This window comes from Excalfactoria chinensis, chromosome 1 (genome assembly GCF_039878825.1).
Source record: "Excalfactoria chinensis isolate bCotChi1 chromosome 1, bCotChi1.hap2, whole genome shotgun sequence".
Taxonomy (NCBI): Eukaryota; Metazoa; Chordata; class Aves; order Galliformes; family Phasianidae; genus Excalfactoria; species Excalfactoria chinensis.
Window position 1 is genome coordinate 3,878,970 of NC_092825.1, and position 13,031 is coordinate 3,892,000.

The window sequence follows — 13,031 nt, forward strand, 5'->3', positions numbered from 1 at the left end:
TCATAGAATGGCCTGGGTTGAAAGGGACCAAAACGATCATCTAGTTTCAACCCTCCTGCTATGTGTAGCGTCGATGGATGTCTGCACAGTAGCATCAAGGACTTGAGTTACCCTAGTCTGCTATCAGAAATGATATAACCTGATAACTTAGGCCATGGGATGGAAACTGATACAGAATTCTTAAGACAATGATGTTTTTTTTTGCACTGAGGATGAGCCAGCCACTTTCATGCAACACAAGACATACATTCCAGATGAATGGCATCTGTTTCTTTTCACCACAAAGCTTCAATTTGAGGCACAAGTATCACTTGTTTCTTGAAATCCCCTTTCTTGCCTCTGCTTCACTGACCTAATCATCTGAGCCCTAAGAGTAGTAGTTACTCCTTCCTACTGTTGTTTGCTCTTAAGACCAGCTTGGAAGCGTGGTGTGTGTTTGTTTTGTTTCAGTTGATAGTTGTTGTTGTCTTTTCCTTCTTTTTTTTTTTTTTTTTTTTTTTTTTTCTTCCCCCGGTCTTATTTTTACACAAACACAACAAAGAAATCAGAAGCAGGAGGACTGTGGCATGCAAATCTGTCAACGTGCTGTTCAATTGGTGTATTGTTACAAGCAAAACACCAGCAGTCTGGTGAGAAAAAGGAAGTACCAGGTGCTAAAGGACAACCATGCACTTTTTGGTACAGCACACCAAACAGGCTTTTCCCTCTTAAAGTCTTTTCTCTTTATTAATGTCTTCTGTGAACTGGAAAAGGCTCACGGGGAAGGAAGTTGCCACTTCAGTATTGGACCTTCAGTGTTCAAAGACATGGACTTCAACTTCAGTGATAACTTGGTGTTCTATGTACTAACAAAGGTATCTTTTGAATTTCTGTTAGCAGAAAATTATGATAACATTCTTCGGCTCTTGTGACACTTATTGAAATATTTAATAAAATCAGTCCTTAAACTGATTCCTGAAGAACTGCATAACTTCCTTCTAGCTCAGTACTTTCTCTCTGAACACCCATCTGTTGTCATTTCCTTTGTAGTCACTCCCTTTTCTATCATAAAATTCTGCTTCTAATCTCCATACTTTGCCATTAATAATTTCCCATGAGGTACCATAACAAATGCTTTTCAGAAGTCCAGAGAGATTAGATCTACTGCATTTCCTTTCATTAGAAAATCAGTGATCTTATCAAAGCAAACTATCAGGTCAGTTCAGAATGATCTATCTTTGTCAGAAAACATGCTGTGTTTTACTGCAGTTTTAATTTACATCCATGTCTTTAATTATTCTTTACTGCTGAAGGTGTTCCAAAGTCTAGCTTATTGTTGATTCCAGCCCGCATTTTCTGGATCAACTACTTCAGCCTGTGACTTGATAGACCTCTTAACAGTATTCTCAATTAGACTTTGTGCTTAAGCTTAGACAAATAAATAAAAAGGTCCAGGACTTGCTCTCTGATTCTAAAGACAAATGGAAGAGAATGGCTTGAGAATGTACACTGAAACTCCCAAATCCACCTTCTCACCAGAAAAGAGTGTACCCATGTAGCTCTGGGAATGATGCCTGGCACACTGTGTCTCCTGAACCATGCCTCAGCTTGCCAGTGAGACTGCCAGGTGCCACAGGAGAAAACTTGCTAGGAACGAAGCTAAGAGCAGGACAATCACATGTCCCAGCCGATTTTTAATATACCACAATACACAAAACTAATGATCCTGTGTGTCTGTTCGCTCTCAGACCTCTGTTGGGAGATCATGTAGCTTTCCCTTGAGCAGACAGCAGTTTCAAGGAGACTTGCTACTTCCATCTCCTCTTTCCCATTAGCCTTTGTGCCTCTAAGCCCGTGCTCAGTATTAACATCCTTTACTAGAAACTTTTGTGATTTGTTTGAATTTCCTTTGCAAATTCTAATTTGGTTTCACTCGTGGCAATACTGCTTGCTACGTTTATTTCAGCCATCATACTTTAATCATCAGAGGGTTCAGTGCCTAATTTGGGATGGGGAGAATCTATCTTTTCACTGTGTATGGATGAACAATAGCACTATTCCTTAGAAGATGGGGGAACTGAGTTTTATCCTATATTTATTCTTCTCTCTTTATCACTCTTACTCTTATTCTTGCTACAGTGAACTACGAAGTAGAAGACTGGATATCACAGGTGAGGTCTTCAGCTGCTGCACATCTAAAACCAGCTGTGTTGGCTCGATGGTGATTTTCATCAGCAGAGACGTGTGTCTGCAGCTTTCCCTAGTGAACCAGGATAAGAACGGTTTGACACCATTTTTTCCTACGCAAGTCAGAAACAAATGGGATCATTGCTCCCATGCAAAGATTTTTCCTCCCCACCTCTGTGACGTGAGGCACAAGGCTGTGCATTTCAGCTACTTTTTGGATAGAGGCAATCATTTCTTAATTTGCCCTGGAGGGGCACGCGTAAAATGGGGAGAAGGAAAAAAAAGAGCTTGTGGAATTGATTGGAGAGATGTATCTTGTTCAAACTAGAAGTGGAAATATATTCCAAAGGAGAAATCATTAGCATTTTCATTAAATGCCAGAGTGTGACTATTAGACCTACCTCAGGCAACCCTGGGGTTGAAGACTTTTCAACAAGATTTAATTGATCCAAATGGATTCAAGTTGTTTTTGTTTTTTACCCCTTCCACCCTTCTACCCCCTACTTAAATCTCTGTACTCCATCACATGTGAGAAAACCCCAAACTGAACCAAATTAAAATAAATAAACAACGCCTTCAGCCCACGCCCTGGAATGAAAACTGCAGCGTAATATGAAATGTGTCCTGATCATCTTGTTATGGAGCCCAGTGACTCACCAACAGTTACAATTGAGGTTAGATAAAATAAAAGGATTATAATTAAGGAGGCAGCAGGAGGATGTTAACTGGGCAGTCAGATAGAAGCAGGTCTATTGCAGACCAACTGCTTGGGTTCAGCTTGGCTTCTGGGGGTCTGCTGAGGATGTGGAGATTGGTAGCTCGAGTGGGTGATTTTCAGTTAAAAAAAAGCATAAAAGGGTCAATTTAGCTATGCTACAATGGTCAGGGCCTGACATCAGCATATGGAGAGGAGGGAGTCACAACTCCCATTTGACCTTCTGTAGATGTCCTTTAAAAGAAGTCACACCTGAAGGCAGTGGTAAAGCCTCCAGTTTCCAGTCTTGGTTATCAAAGGAAGTTGCAGGATCCTTATGGCAGTTATCCGAGATGGTGTTCCTGGAAAGATTTCAACCCTAGACTTTATTATGGGGCCTTCTTTTCCCCAAAAAGAAATCTGAAGCAATCCTTTGTACTCAGCACACACCCAGCCGAGGTGACTCAGTTGGGCCAGTGTAGGAAACCTACCTATGGCAGAAGGGAGCAGAGGGTTTTAATTGTCATGGAGGAGAGGAAGGCAGTTCAGTGGCATATAACTATCAAGTTTAGATTTTCTTCTTAGCACAATGGCAGCAGTATTTGAAACTATCGGGTACAAGGTTGTGTAGCAAGCTGGCAGGTTTGGTCTTCCAATGTCTACCACACAAATACAGCTATCTTGCTTTGGTGCTTCATGGCCTCCTGGAGCAAAATAACTGCAGAAAAAAAATCTGTTAAGATCTCCTATGTATTTAGCATCTGACTTCCAGCAGCCTGAGAGGGCAGGTCTCAAAGTCCCAAAGCCGAGTGGCTCATACAAGCATGTTCCATGTCAGCATGTCAGAGCAGTGCCACAAATAATCTACGGCCTGTGCACCGCTTCCTTGGTAAACTCATGAAAGGCATTTGCAAGCATGCAAATCACCTAATATTTCAGTTTCGGTTAACTCAGTATCTCCACTAATTACCTGACGGAGTCCTGAACACCATCATGATTAACTATCAGGTTGGGACTGGACTCAACATGGAGTCTGTGAAAATTCAGTCCTGGTGGGAAAGGGTAGATGGCAAAGCCCGAAACTGTGCTCTAAATCTTCACTCTTGAATTAGCACACGTGTCTCCATTTTCTCATTCTCCCCTGTCCATCTGTATCTGCTGTCACTCAACTGACACTTACACTTACCCCAGTGCCCTGGGGCTGGCATCCCCTTTTTGTTTTGTGCTTGCACTGCCTCTTGCAAAACGAGTCCTGTGGTAATATGGCCAAACAACAATTGTGAAGGGTGAAAGATCGCCAGGTTATAGATGGCAAAACCAGTCCGCAGGACTGGCTGTGTAATAGAATAGCAACAACAACAAATTCATAATAATAATAGCAGGAATAATGAATGGGTATATTCAAATGTTAGCTAGCTAGCTAGACCTCACCACTTGCCTTTTCTGCAGCTCCCATAAAACTCACTCTCCCTGCTGAACATGTATTTGCCTGCACTGCCGATGTGTTAATCCTGCTCCTTACCATTTTTCCATCTGCCTTGCTGTATCCTTCTCAGTTAAAAAAAAAAAAAAAAAGAAATAAAAATCAAATCACATGGCATCAAAGAGCTACATCAGGAGGTCATTGCATCAAATGCTGCCGCTAGTTTAATAAAGGAACTGACTAATATACTCATTAGTGGTGCTCGTTGCTAATGCCCGATCAGATAATGAAATTGAAATATCATATTTTAGGGTGTAATCAGGATCCCTGCAGGTGCTGGGATGGAATTGCCCCATAGGTACAGCATTACACAGTTAACTAAGTGTGTTACCTGATGGAGGTGTTTCAGCTTCCCAAGCCTGCGGGTAGGAAGAGATGAGCAGGACTGACTGCGTAGTTAGTAAGAACAGGGAATTGGATTGGAAACAAGGGAAAGAAGATGAGGTGAGTGGGGCTGAAGAGGATGGAGGCAGCTGGGAGCAAGTGCAGGTGTCAAGCCATCTTCAGAACCAGCTTAGACTGGGTGGGTGTGTGGATTATACATCAAGCTTCCAACCCTGGTTTATGCAGAGAAGAGCACTGAAGTAGGATTTCTGGGAGCATCAAAGCTTTTGTTGTTTCCTTAGTATGGAGAATGTAGTGCAGGACAAACTAGTGCAGACACAAAAAATACATTAGGGGTACTGAGATAGAGGGAATGTGTTAGACTACCCCTGAATGGGGATACTGGGATGCTTTTGGAGATGTCTCTAACTTACTTGTAAAGTTCTTTGTGGTATGGAGAAGGCATGCTCCTTGCTTCCATGGGTTGGCAGTGTCACCTACACAAGACTTTTAGTACCCGGCATCCTCAGGGCAGCTGCAATTCCACTTTAAACATCCAGAGAGAAGACAAGTACGTTAGAAACCTAGCACCAAATTTTTCTTCCCTAACAAATCCAAAGAAGTTAGCAACACTCCTCTTTAATTGCTTTTTTTTTTTTTTTTTTTTTTTTTTTTTTTTTTTTTTCCAAGGAAAAATGAAAACACGTTAGAAAAATTCAAACTCAACTTGAGCTTAATCAGTGCTACCAGACTTTGGGTAAACCGGGATGAATGACAAGAGTTTTCCAGAGGAATTTGTTCTGTATGGAAGTTGACTTTAAACACTTTTCTTCATTGCCAGATGATTTAATACTGGATGAGCCAATGAAAGACAAAGCACTTCAGAGACGCTCAAATTACTTCGCAAGTTGCTCGCAGAATATGTTCTGCTGAGACAACACCATGTTACAGACTTCAGTGGGATTAGCAGTAAAGCAAAGTTTCATTCTGCTACAGCACTTCAGATTGTCTTCCAGTCTTTATTTCTTTTTATTTTTCACCCTCCTGCTCTCAGTTCCTTAATAATAACAACTTCCATGTCAATAACAACCCATCCTGGTTACCGTCTTTCTATTTCCCCTTCTTTTCCTTCAGCACTCCAGACCTTTCTCCTTCTGCCCCTTTCCAAGCACTGCCTTGAAAAGACAGTGCGAATCCTTTCAGATGAAGGAGAGAGCTCACCCAGTACTTACGCATTCACTATGAGGTCCTCAGAAGTGGGATAAAAGAGACGGGGTAAAGGAAAGTGCATGCCTCTTCCTCAGATTTCTGAGAGAAAAAATATATTTGCTTAAGTCCAGGAGGGAGTTCAGGGCCACATATCCTTTGGGAAGGGAGAACCCTTTTGCAGCATACATTATGGCATCTACATCCTAGAGTGTGGAAGAATTTAAGACATTTCTTTATTCTTTTTTTTTTTTTTCCTTTTTTTTCTTCTTTTCCCCTTGGTGTTCTCAATTGGTTTGTTTAAACAGGGTCTTAAGCCATGTGTAGACTGCTATAAAACCTGTTTTTAGGTGCCTTGCACCAGGAGAACTGTAGGAGTTGGTTCCCTAAATAATTAACTTAAACACCTAAAGATACGGCTGTGTTGATAAACCAAATAAGACCAGGGCTCAAGCCCAGGAACTGGCACATGATCTCCCAAACTATCCAAACTTTAGTATGGTCCCTGGCAATGTTTTTGCCCTGTTCCAACTAGCACTTTCACAGACAATGCCTGGGCATGGTCCAGGGACTGTCTGGGCCAAGCAGCATCACCACAGGCGGTTCAGATGCAGCCCCCCGGTTTTGGAAGGAAAGACGTTTATCAGCAGGGACGCAAGTCAGTCCATGCCAGTTGGCCTCTGGGGCAAAGAACAGCCCCATGCATGTTTTATTTACTAGAATAGACAAAGTTAAAGGCTTTCAAGAATGTAGTCTGAGATGCTAAAAAAGGGACTTGGGAGCATGGTGCTGGAAAAGAAAGAGGAATTAAAGTGATGAATGGTTTATCCAAATGTTAACTCATACCTTCCACATTCTAGAAGATCCAAAAAGCTCTTCTACAATTCCTAATCTGTTTTCACCAACCTATCTTCATCTTTCGATCTATTTCACATCTTTCTTCAAGGCTTCTTCGTTGTCCTTCTCTATTGCCATTTTTCTCTTGATCTCTCATAATGCACTTGTATTTCCAATTCCCATATCTCCCAGTGGTGTCATCTTGAGGGGGTAGAATTGATGCAGCAGGGCAGGCTTATTTAATATTTTTATTCAATACTTAATAGAAGTGAATTTTTCAATAGGTGGCCCTGCTAGGCAGGGGGTTGGAACTACATGATCCTTGAGGTCCCTTCCAACCCGGGTCATTCTGTGATTCTGTGATTTTGTAATAGGAAACAAAGGTGTTCTGGTGTTTTTTGTCTGATTTTATTTTTATTTTTATTTTTATTTTTTTTCCAGAAGTGTCCAACATCTCCATAAGAACTTGTATAAACTTTATAAGCCTTGTGAGAACTGGCTGAGGGAACTGGGATCTCTCAGTCTGGAGAAGAGGAGGCTCAGGGCAGACATTATTGTTCTTTATATCTCCCTAAAAGGAGATTGTAACAAGATGGGACTTGGCCTGTTCTCCCAGGTAACAGTGATAGGATGAGAAGTAATGGACTTAAGTTGCATCAGCAGAGGTTCAGGACTGATATTAAGAAAAACCTCATCTGAGAAAGAGTGGTGAGCTGTTGGACCACGCTACCCAAGGAAGTAGTAGAGTCACCATCCCTGGAAGTGTCCAAGAAATAGGTGGATATGGCACTGAGGGACATGGTTAGTGAGCATGGTGATGGACTAGATGATCTTGGTGGTCTTTCCAACCTTAATGATTCTATCTTTCTATGGTTCTGTGAAAACGAGATGTTTATCTCCTTTTAGTGCATGCCAGTGCAATAGTTAGGGATCCACTCCAATTTCGACTTAAATAAAATCTAAGAGTCTTGTCTGGAAAAATTAGGTGTGCCTTATACATGTATGCATAAAATATGTCTGTTACAAGCAGAGGTACATGTACTACTAGAAACAGTGTGTTCTTTATCCATGGATGGATGCTTCTTGTTATTACTCCTAACTGATCCTTATGACAATGGAGACCCTTTTTAAAACACGGTCCTGCTGAGCTGGGTGCTTTGCTGCTTGATGTCTTGTAGTGCCCAGGTGTAAGCAGCCACTTAGCCTGAGGGGTGAAGGATCAGCCTTACAGCCTCTACTCAGGATCCTACTACCTCAAGGGCATTTCAGTCCTCTGTGAGTGTCACTAGGATGTCTGGCGGCAGTGTCACCACTCCTAAGTGTGTCACCTGGACAGCTGGAGGTGATATGGCTGAGGTTGGAGAAGTGTGTGGCAGACCTGAGCTGAATGCAGCATGCCAGAGTTATCGGTTGTGATCTTAACTAGAAGGTCCTTTTTCTGCTCACTTACCCTTGCACACACGCACATAATTGCAGCGTGAATTCATAATATAAACCATGATGTAATAGACACCAACTCAACTCAGCTTAATTACTGTACAAATGAACAACAACTTAAATCGCAAGCAGAGTCCCATTAAAAGTAATCAGATCCTGGGTGGGGAGATGGTTAAAGGTGGTGTTTGAACTCCAAAGAAAAATATGCTCTTGTTTGGACATAATTGGGTTTCTTTTCTTATTGTTATTTTTTCTTACACAGTGTATTTTTGCTCTCTCTCCCTGGCTCTCTCTCATTTTAATTTTTCAACCTTTTCCTGATAAACCAAACTAGTCTAGACATATCTTTTGAGAGCAAATGTTCTCGAAGCTATGTTCATTCCTTGTGAGTTTGTACGTTAATCATTAAATATAATTAATTAGAACATCTTGTAATTAACTTGGAAAGCAAAATTATACAAGGGAATGAGTTTGTAACCACATCACATTTGAAATAAAAATAAAACTTTGACTAAAAGGAATAACTGCTCTCTGGAATTAGATGAGTAACAATGTTGGATTGGCTCCCCCAAAGTTATAATGTTGGCTCTGAACTCATTCACATATATTCACCATATTTCACATTGATGTGTACACATACAAGCACACATGCACAAGCATCGTAGTGTCATAATCCAGAGTCTGTTCACTACAGTGATTCTTTTAAGTCATCATTCTGTCTTCTTGGCTCTCTGCACTGAAGAGGACACATAGGACTTGGTACACATGCCATCAAACAGCCTTGGGGTTGATCTAACTTGCCCTAGCTGGCTGCAGTGGCCCCTTAGGTATGATGTTAGCTGGAAATTGTGGCATTTCATGGCAGTTTTTCCTGCCAAGGTAGGAGGGAGCTGGCAAGGGGTGGCAGACAGCTGGCTGTTGGGTCTACCCCCAAGCTGGAGATTTCTGGTCCATTGGGATCCTCATTTACTTGCCGGGTCCTGTTCTCATGTCCATCATTTCTTCAAAAAGCAGGTGTTGTTCTGACCTGTGGAGCACAGCAAAAGAACCACCTTAGCCATCTGGTTAAATAAAAAAAAAGAGGATCAGAATCATTCCTATCAACTATTAAACACTGCAGTCATTTTGTTCCATATATGAAGAGTTCTACCAATTCTGCTTGAGTTAATGAGTCAGAAGTGTCTTGGGAAATGCAAGCTTCACTGTGTCTAGCAGGAAGACATCTGCCCATGGCTGCTAAAGCATTCCATGATGACAAACTGGGCCTGGGAGAGTTGAGTCAAGACCATGAGGTGTGTAGGAGCAGCTCTCCTAGGAAGACCCCAACTGGCTTTGAAGGGGATGTTAAAGAGGAGAGACTAGTAGTAACTGCTCATCAACCTCTGTCGCTGTACTTCACCACTTGCTTGCCATGTGGCCTGTATGACTTCATTTCTGTTTCATTTTCTTCTCTGCCTTGTTGAGTATATTGTCTTGTCAGGTAGACCACCCTCCCACTACATTGGATAGATAATACTGCTAGCCAATTCATAAATCAAAAGGGTTCTTACACCTATGTCACATGCTTGGCTGGGACCATGTTTTTTGCAGAAACCAGTGCCCACTTGTACTGTCTGGAGAAATTTGTTGCTCTGAGATTGCCTGGAGATTTTTGCTTTTTGCTCTTTTGGCAGGAGGAATCACCATGCCTCCATTCAATTAAATTTCCATCCTCCACTGCCAGACAATTGCTCAGCTGTTCATCACCACATAGTTACAGAAAATGTCCTCCTTGCATTTTTGTTGTCAGTTTTCAGGATGATGGAAGAAAAGGTACCTAAGGGGGCTGAGGTAAAGAGGAGAGAAAGTAGAGGGGAAGGAAGTCTCTTCAGAAGACTAGATGATTAAAGATGGAACTGACTGGCAATACCAACTCAGGAATGAGGATCTCAGTGTGGGAAGAGACATTTCAGGTAAAGGCAGTGAGGCATGGTCCTTCTCTTTTTTGGGGTCATGAGCTAAGGAACTGAAGGACTTGGAAATGTAGTTTTCAGTGTCCCTCTTCATTTGCCAGAGCATCCTTGCTTTATGTTGAGATCTTTCACCACACACTGGCCCTCTTTTCTGATTCTTTAGACTGGAAATCATCTAAGAAGCTTTCTGTTGGCTGAAATATGTTCAATATATGGAATTTAATTCATTTCGAGAGGCTCAAAAATATGATCACCCCACTTCGGTAAATATAGATGAAATATAGTGTGGATTTGGAGGAACAAGGTGGAGGGGACAGGCACTAGGAACATAACTGCCCCTCTTGCCTTCTTCCTTCTCTCTGCCCATGAGTAGCACGTTGCTGGGGGGTGTAGCTTACCTAATTTTAGGTAAGTTGATTTTAGATACCTTGGATAACTGGATAGGTCATAGGACCTTCTCTAGGCAGAGTGGATGAACAGACACCTTTGGTATATGAATATCTTCATCTGGGGTTTCCAGTACACATATCTGGGGTAATGAATAAAGTACTCACTTTGCTTTTTAATCATGACATGAATTCCATACCTATAAGTGGAACCAGGTCCACTCTGCCTCCCACCATCATTTCTCCCACCCTCCTGCCTCCTGGCAAATACTGCACAGCCAGAGCAAGATAAGATAGTCCTGATCTTGAAATGGGAAAAAGAGTCAGCTTTATGTGAGACAAGAAATCAGCCTCCATTTTCTGCCCTGCAAAAGCAGGGCACAACATGAATAAATGTGTGTGTGTGCATATTCCCAAGGAACAACAGCAGTGAATGACAATAAGAAAAAAATTCTAAAAGAGATGTGACAGTAGTTTTCAATAGAGCTGACACTGAGCAAACACTTCACACAATGTGGAGGGTGATATAATATCCTGCCCTTTCAGAGTGTCACTATGATGGGTATTTAACATTCATTGGCAGCAGCAGTCCAGCTTGATCTTCGTGCTGTGAGGTGTTGTGCATATATCTAGGAAAAAATAAGATTGTTAAAGAGATGCACCCAGTTCATTGCCCTTTCTGATGTGGGTGTGGATCTGTCTAAGTGGAAGGCATGGGAGCTTTGCTACTAACTTCAGTCTCTATTAGCTTCCCTGACGAGTAGTAGGAAATTAGGCATGCGTGGAGGGAAGGGTGTTTATGAAAAGCAAGGTCTAATGAGAACCTGGTTTCAGAGTTAATTATGGAACAACTATTGCCGCTCCCTAACCCAATACCGAGCCTGATTCTGATCTTGCTGCATGGGAAAGCAAGATACTTTATACCCATGGGGGCTCTAGGGCTGCTCATGGCTCTTGAGCAATTGCAATGCATTTATGCTGGGGTGATATCATGTGATTGGCAGTGGGACTGCGCCGATGTGGGGCTGATGGGTAATCTGTGGGATGAAGCAAATCAGCAGGACTTGCCGGGTCATGCCCAGCCCCATCCCATCCCACAGCGGTGCAGAGAGACAGAGGAGAGCTGTTGTTATCTCCTCCACGAACCACTCCTGGTGCTCTCCCTCCCTTTGCTCTCTGATGTGCCTGATACACGTCTTCAGTCTCTGGGCTGAATGAAAGGTGTTGGTAGATGGTTTGTAAGGTCAGCAAGATGGGACAGCGTCGGGATCAATTGAGCTGCACCCATGTGTATGTAATCAGAATCTGGCCCGCTGCTAATTAAAAAGCTTAAACAAACACATGCAAATGAGACAGATATGAACATGCAGGTGGATTGCTGGAAACAACACCCTCCACTCCACCAATGGAGGGGGCAGCCTGTCCCAGCATTCCCTTTTGTTTTGTTGTTTCCACAAAAAAGCTGCCTCTGTTGTGGGGAAGTTTCCCCTTGGTTGAGCTTAGCGTGTATGGTCCTGGGGCATAAACAGCCTCCTGTCCCATGACACATACCTGCCCTGAGATTACATGCAGCTTGTCAGAGAGGGCACGGAATGCTTCACTTACTGTGTGCAAGGAAGCCACTTTCCCATTTCACTCGACTTTCGCATCTGATGGGCTGGGTGCATTTCCAAGAATGAATCTCAGTTCACAGTGTGTGACTGAAACCTTTCTGGGTCTAATTCTCCTTTGCTCTGAGGCCATCTTACATAGAAGCCCCATGAAAGCCTTCTGGGAAAGAAACTTCTCTTGGTTTCTAACACAGGTACACAAGTGACAGCCCTGGGCTCATTAATCCAAATCAAGTTGCAACTGAATATATTTTTTGATACAAACCAGGTTACTAGATAACATTTAAAAATACTTTCACTGCTCTTGTCACTGCACTTCCAGAGTCCTTTGAGAATAGGGTTTTTTCCCCACTAACATAAATGGTCCTTTGATAATGGAAAACTTGTCTGAGTAAAGGCTGTTTAATGCTGTGGTTAACTCATCACTTTAATCCATCATTGCTCTCAAAAGATCTGCTGGAAAGACTTGGTAGGGTCTTTTGGCTTCCTTTTTTTCTATAGTTGCTCATTCCCTTTGCACCCACACTAGTGTCCATGGGTCTGGAAGGTAATTCAGATGAGGGAATTCACAGAACTGTAGGGATTGGAAGGGATCTCTGGACCTTGCTAAAGCAGATTCCTTAGTGTAAATAACAGGCTCCCTATAATATGTGTTCTGGCCATAAACTAACTCAGCTGAAAAAAGCAAAAAGGAAGCTCATTTCTCAACAATGTGTCAGCATGTGATCCAGCATCAAAAAGAGGGAGTTGGTGAGAATGAGAGCTCATACTGTCAACTCATGCTTGAGCTTAGCTCCTGCAAAACATAAAATGCATTAGGTGGGATTCATCCAAAATGTCTGCATAAACAGATGCCTGTTTATGAGAAAAGTTAATGGAGAGGAACAAGCATTTTGCAGAGCACCACTCATTATATGGACACCTAGAATAGGCCAA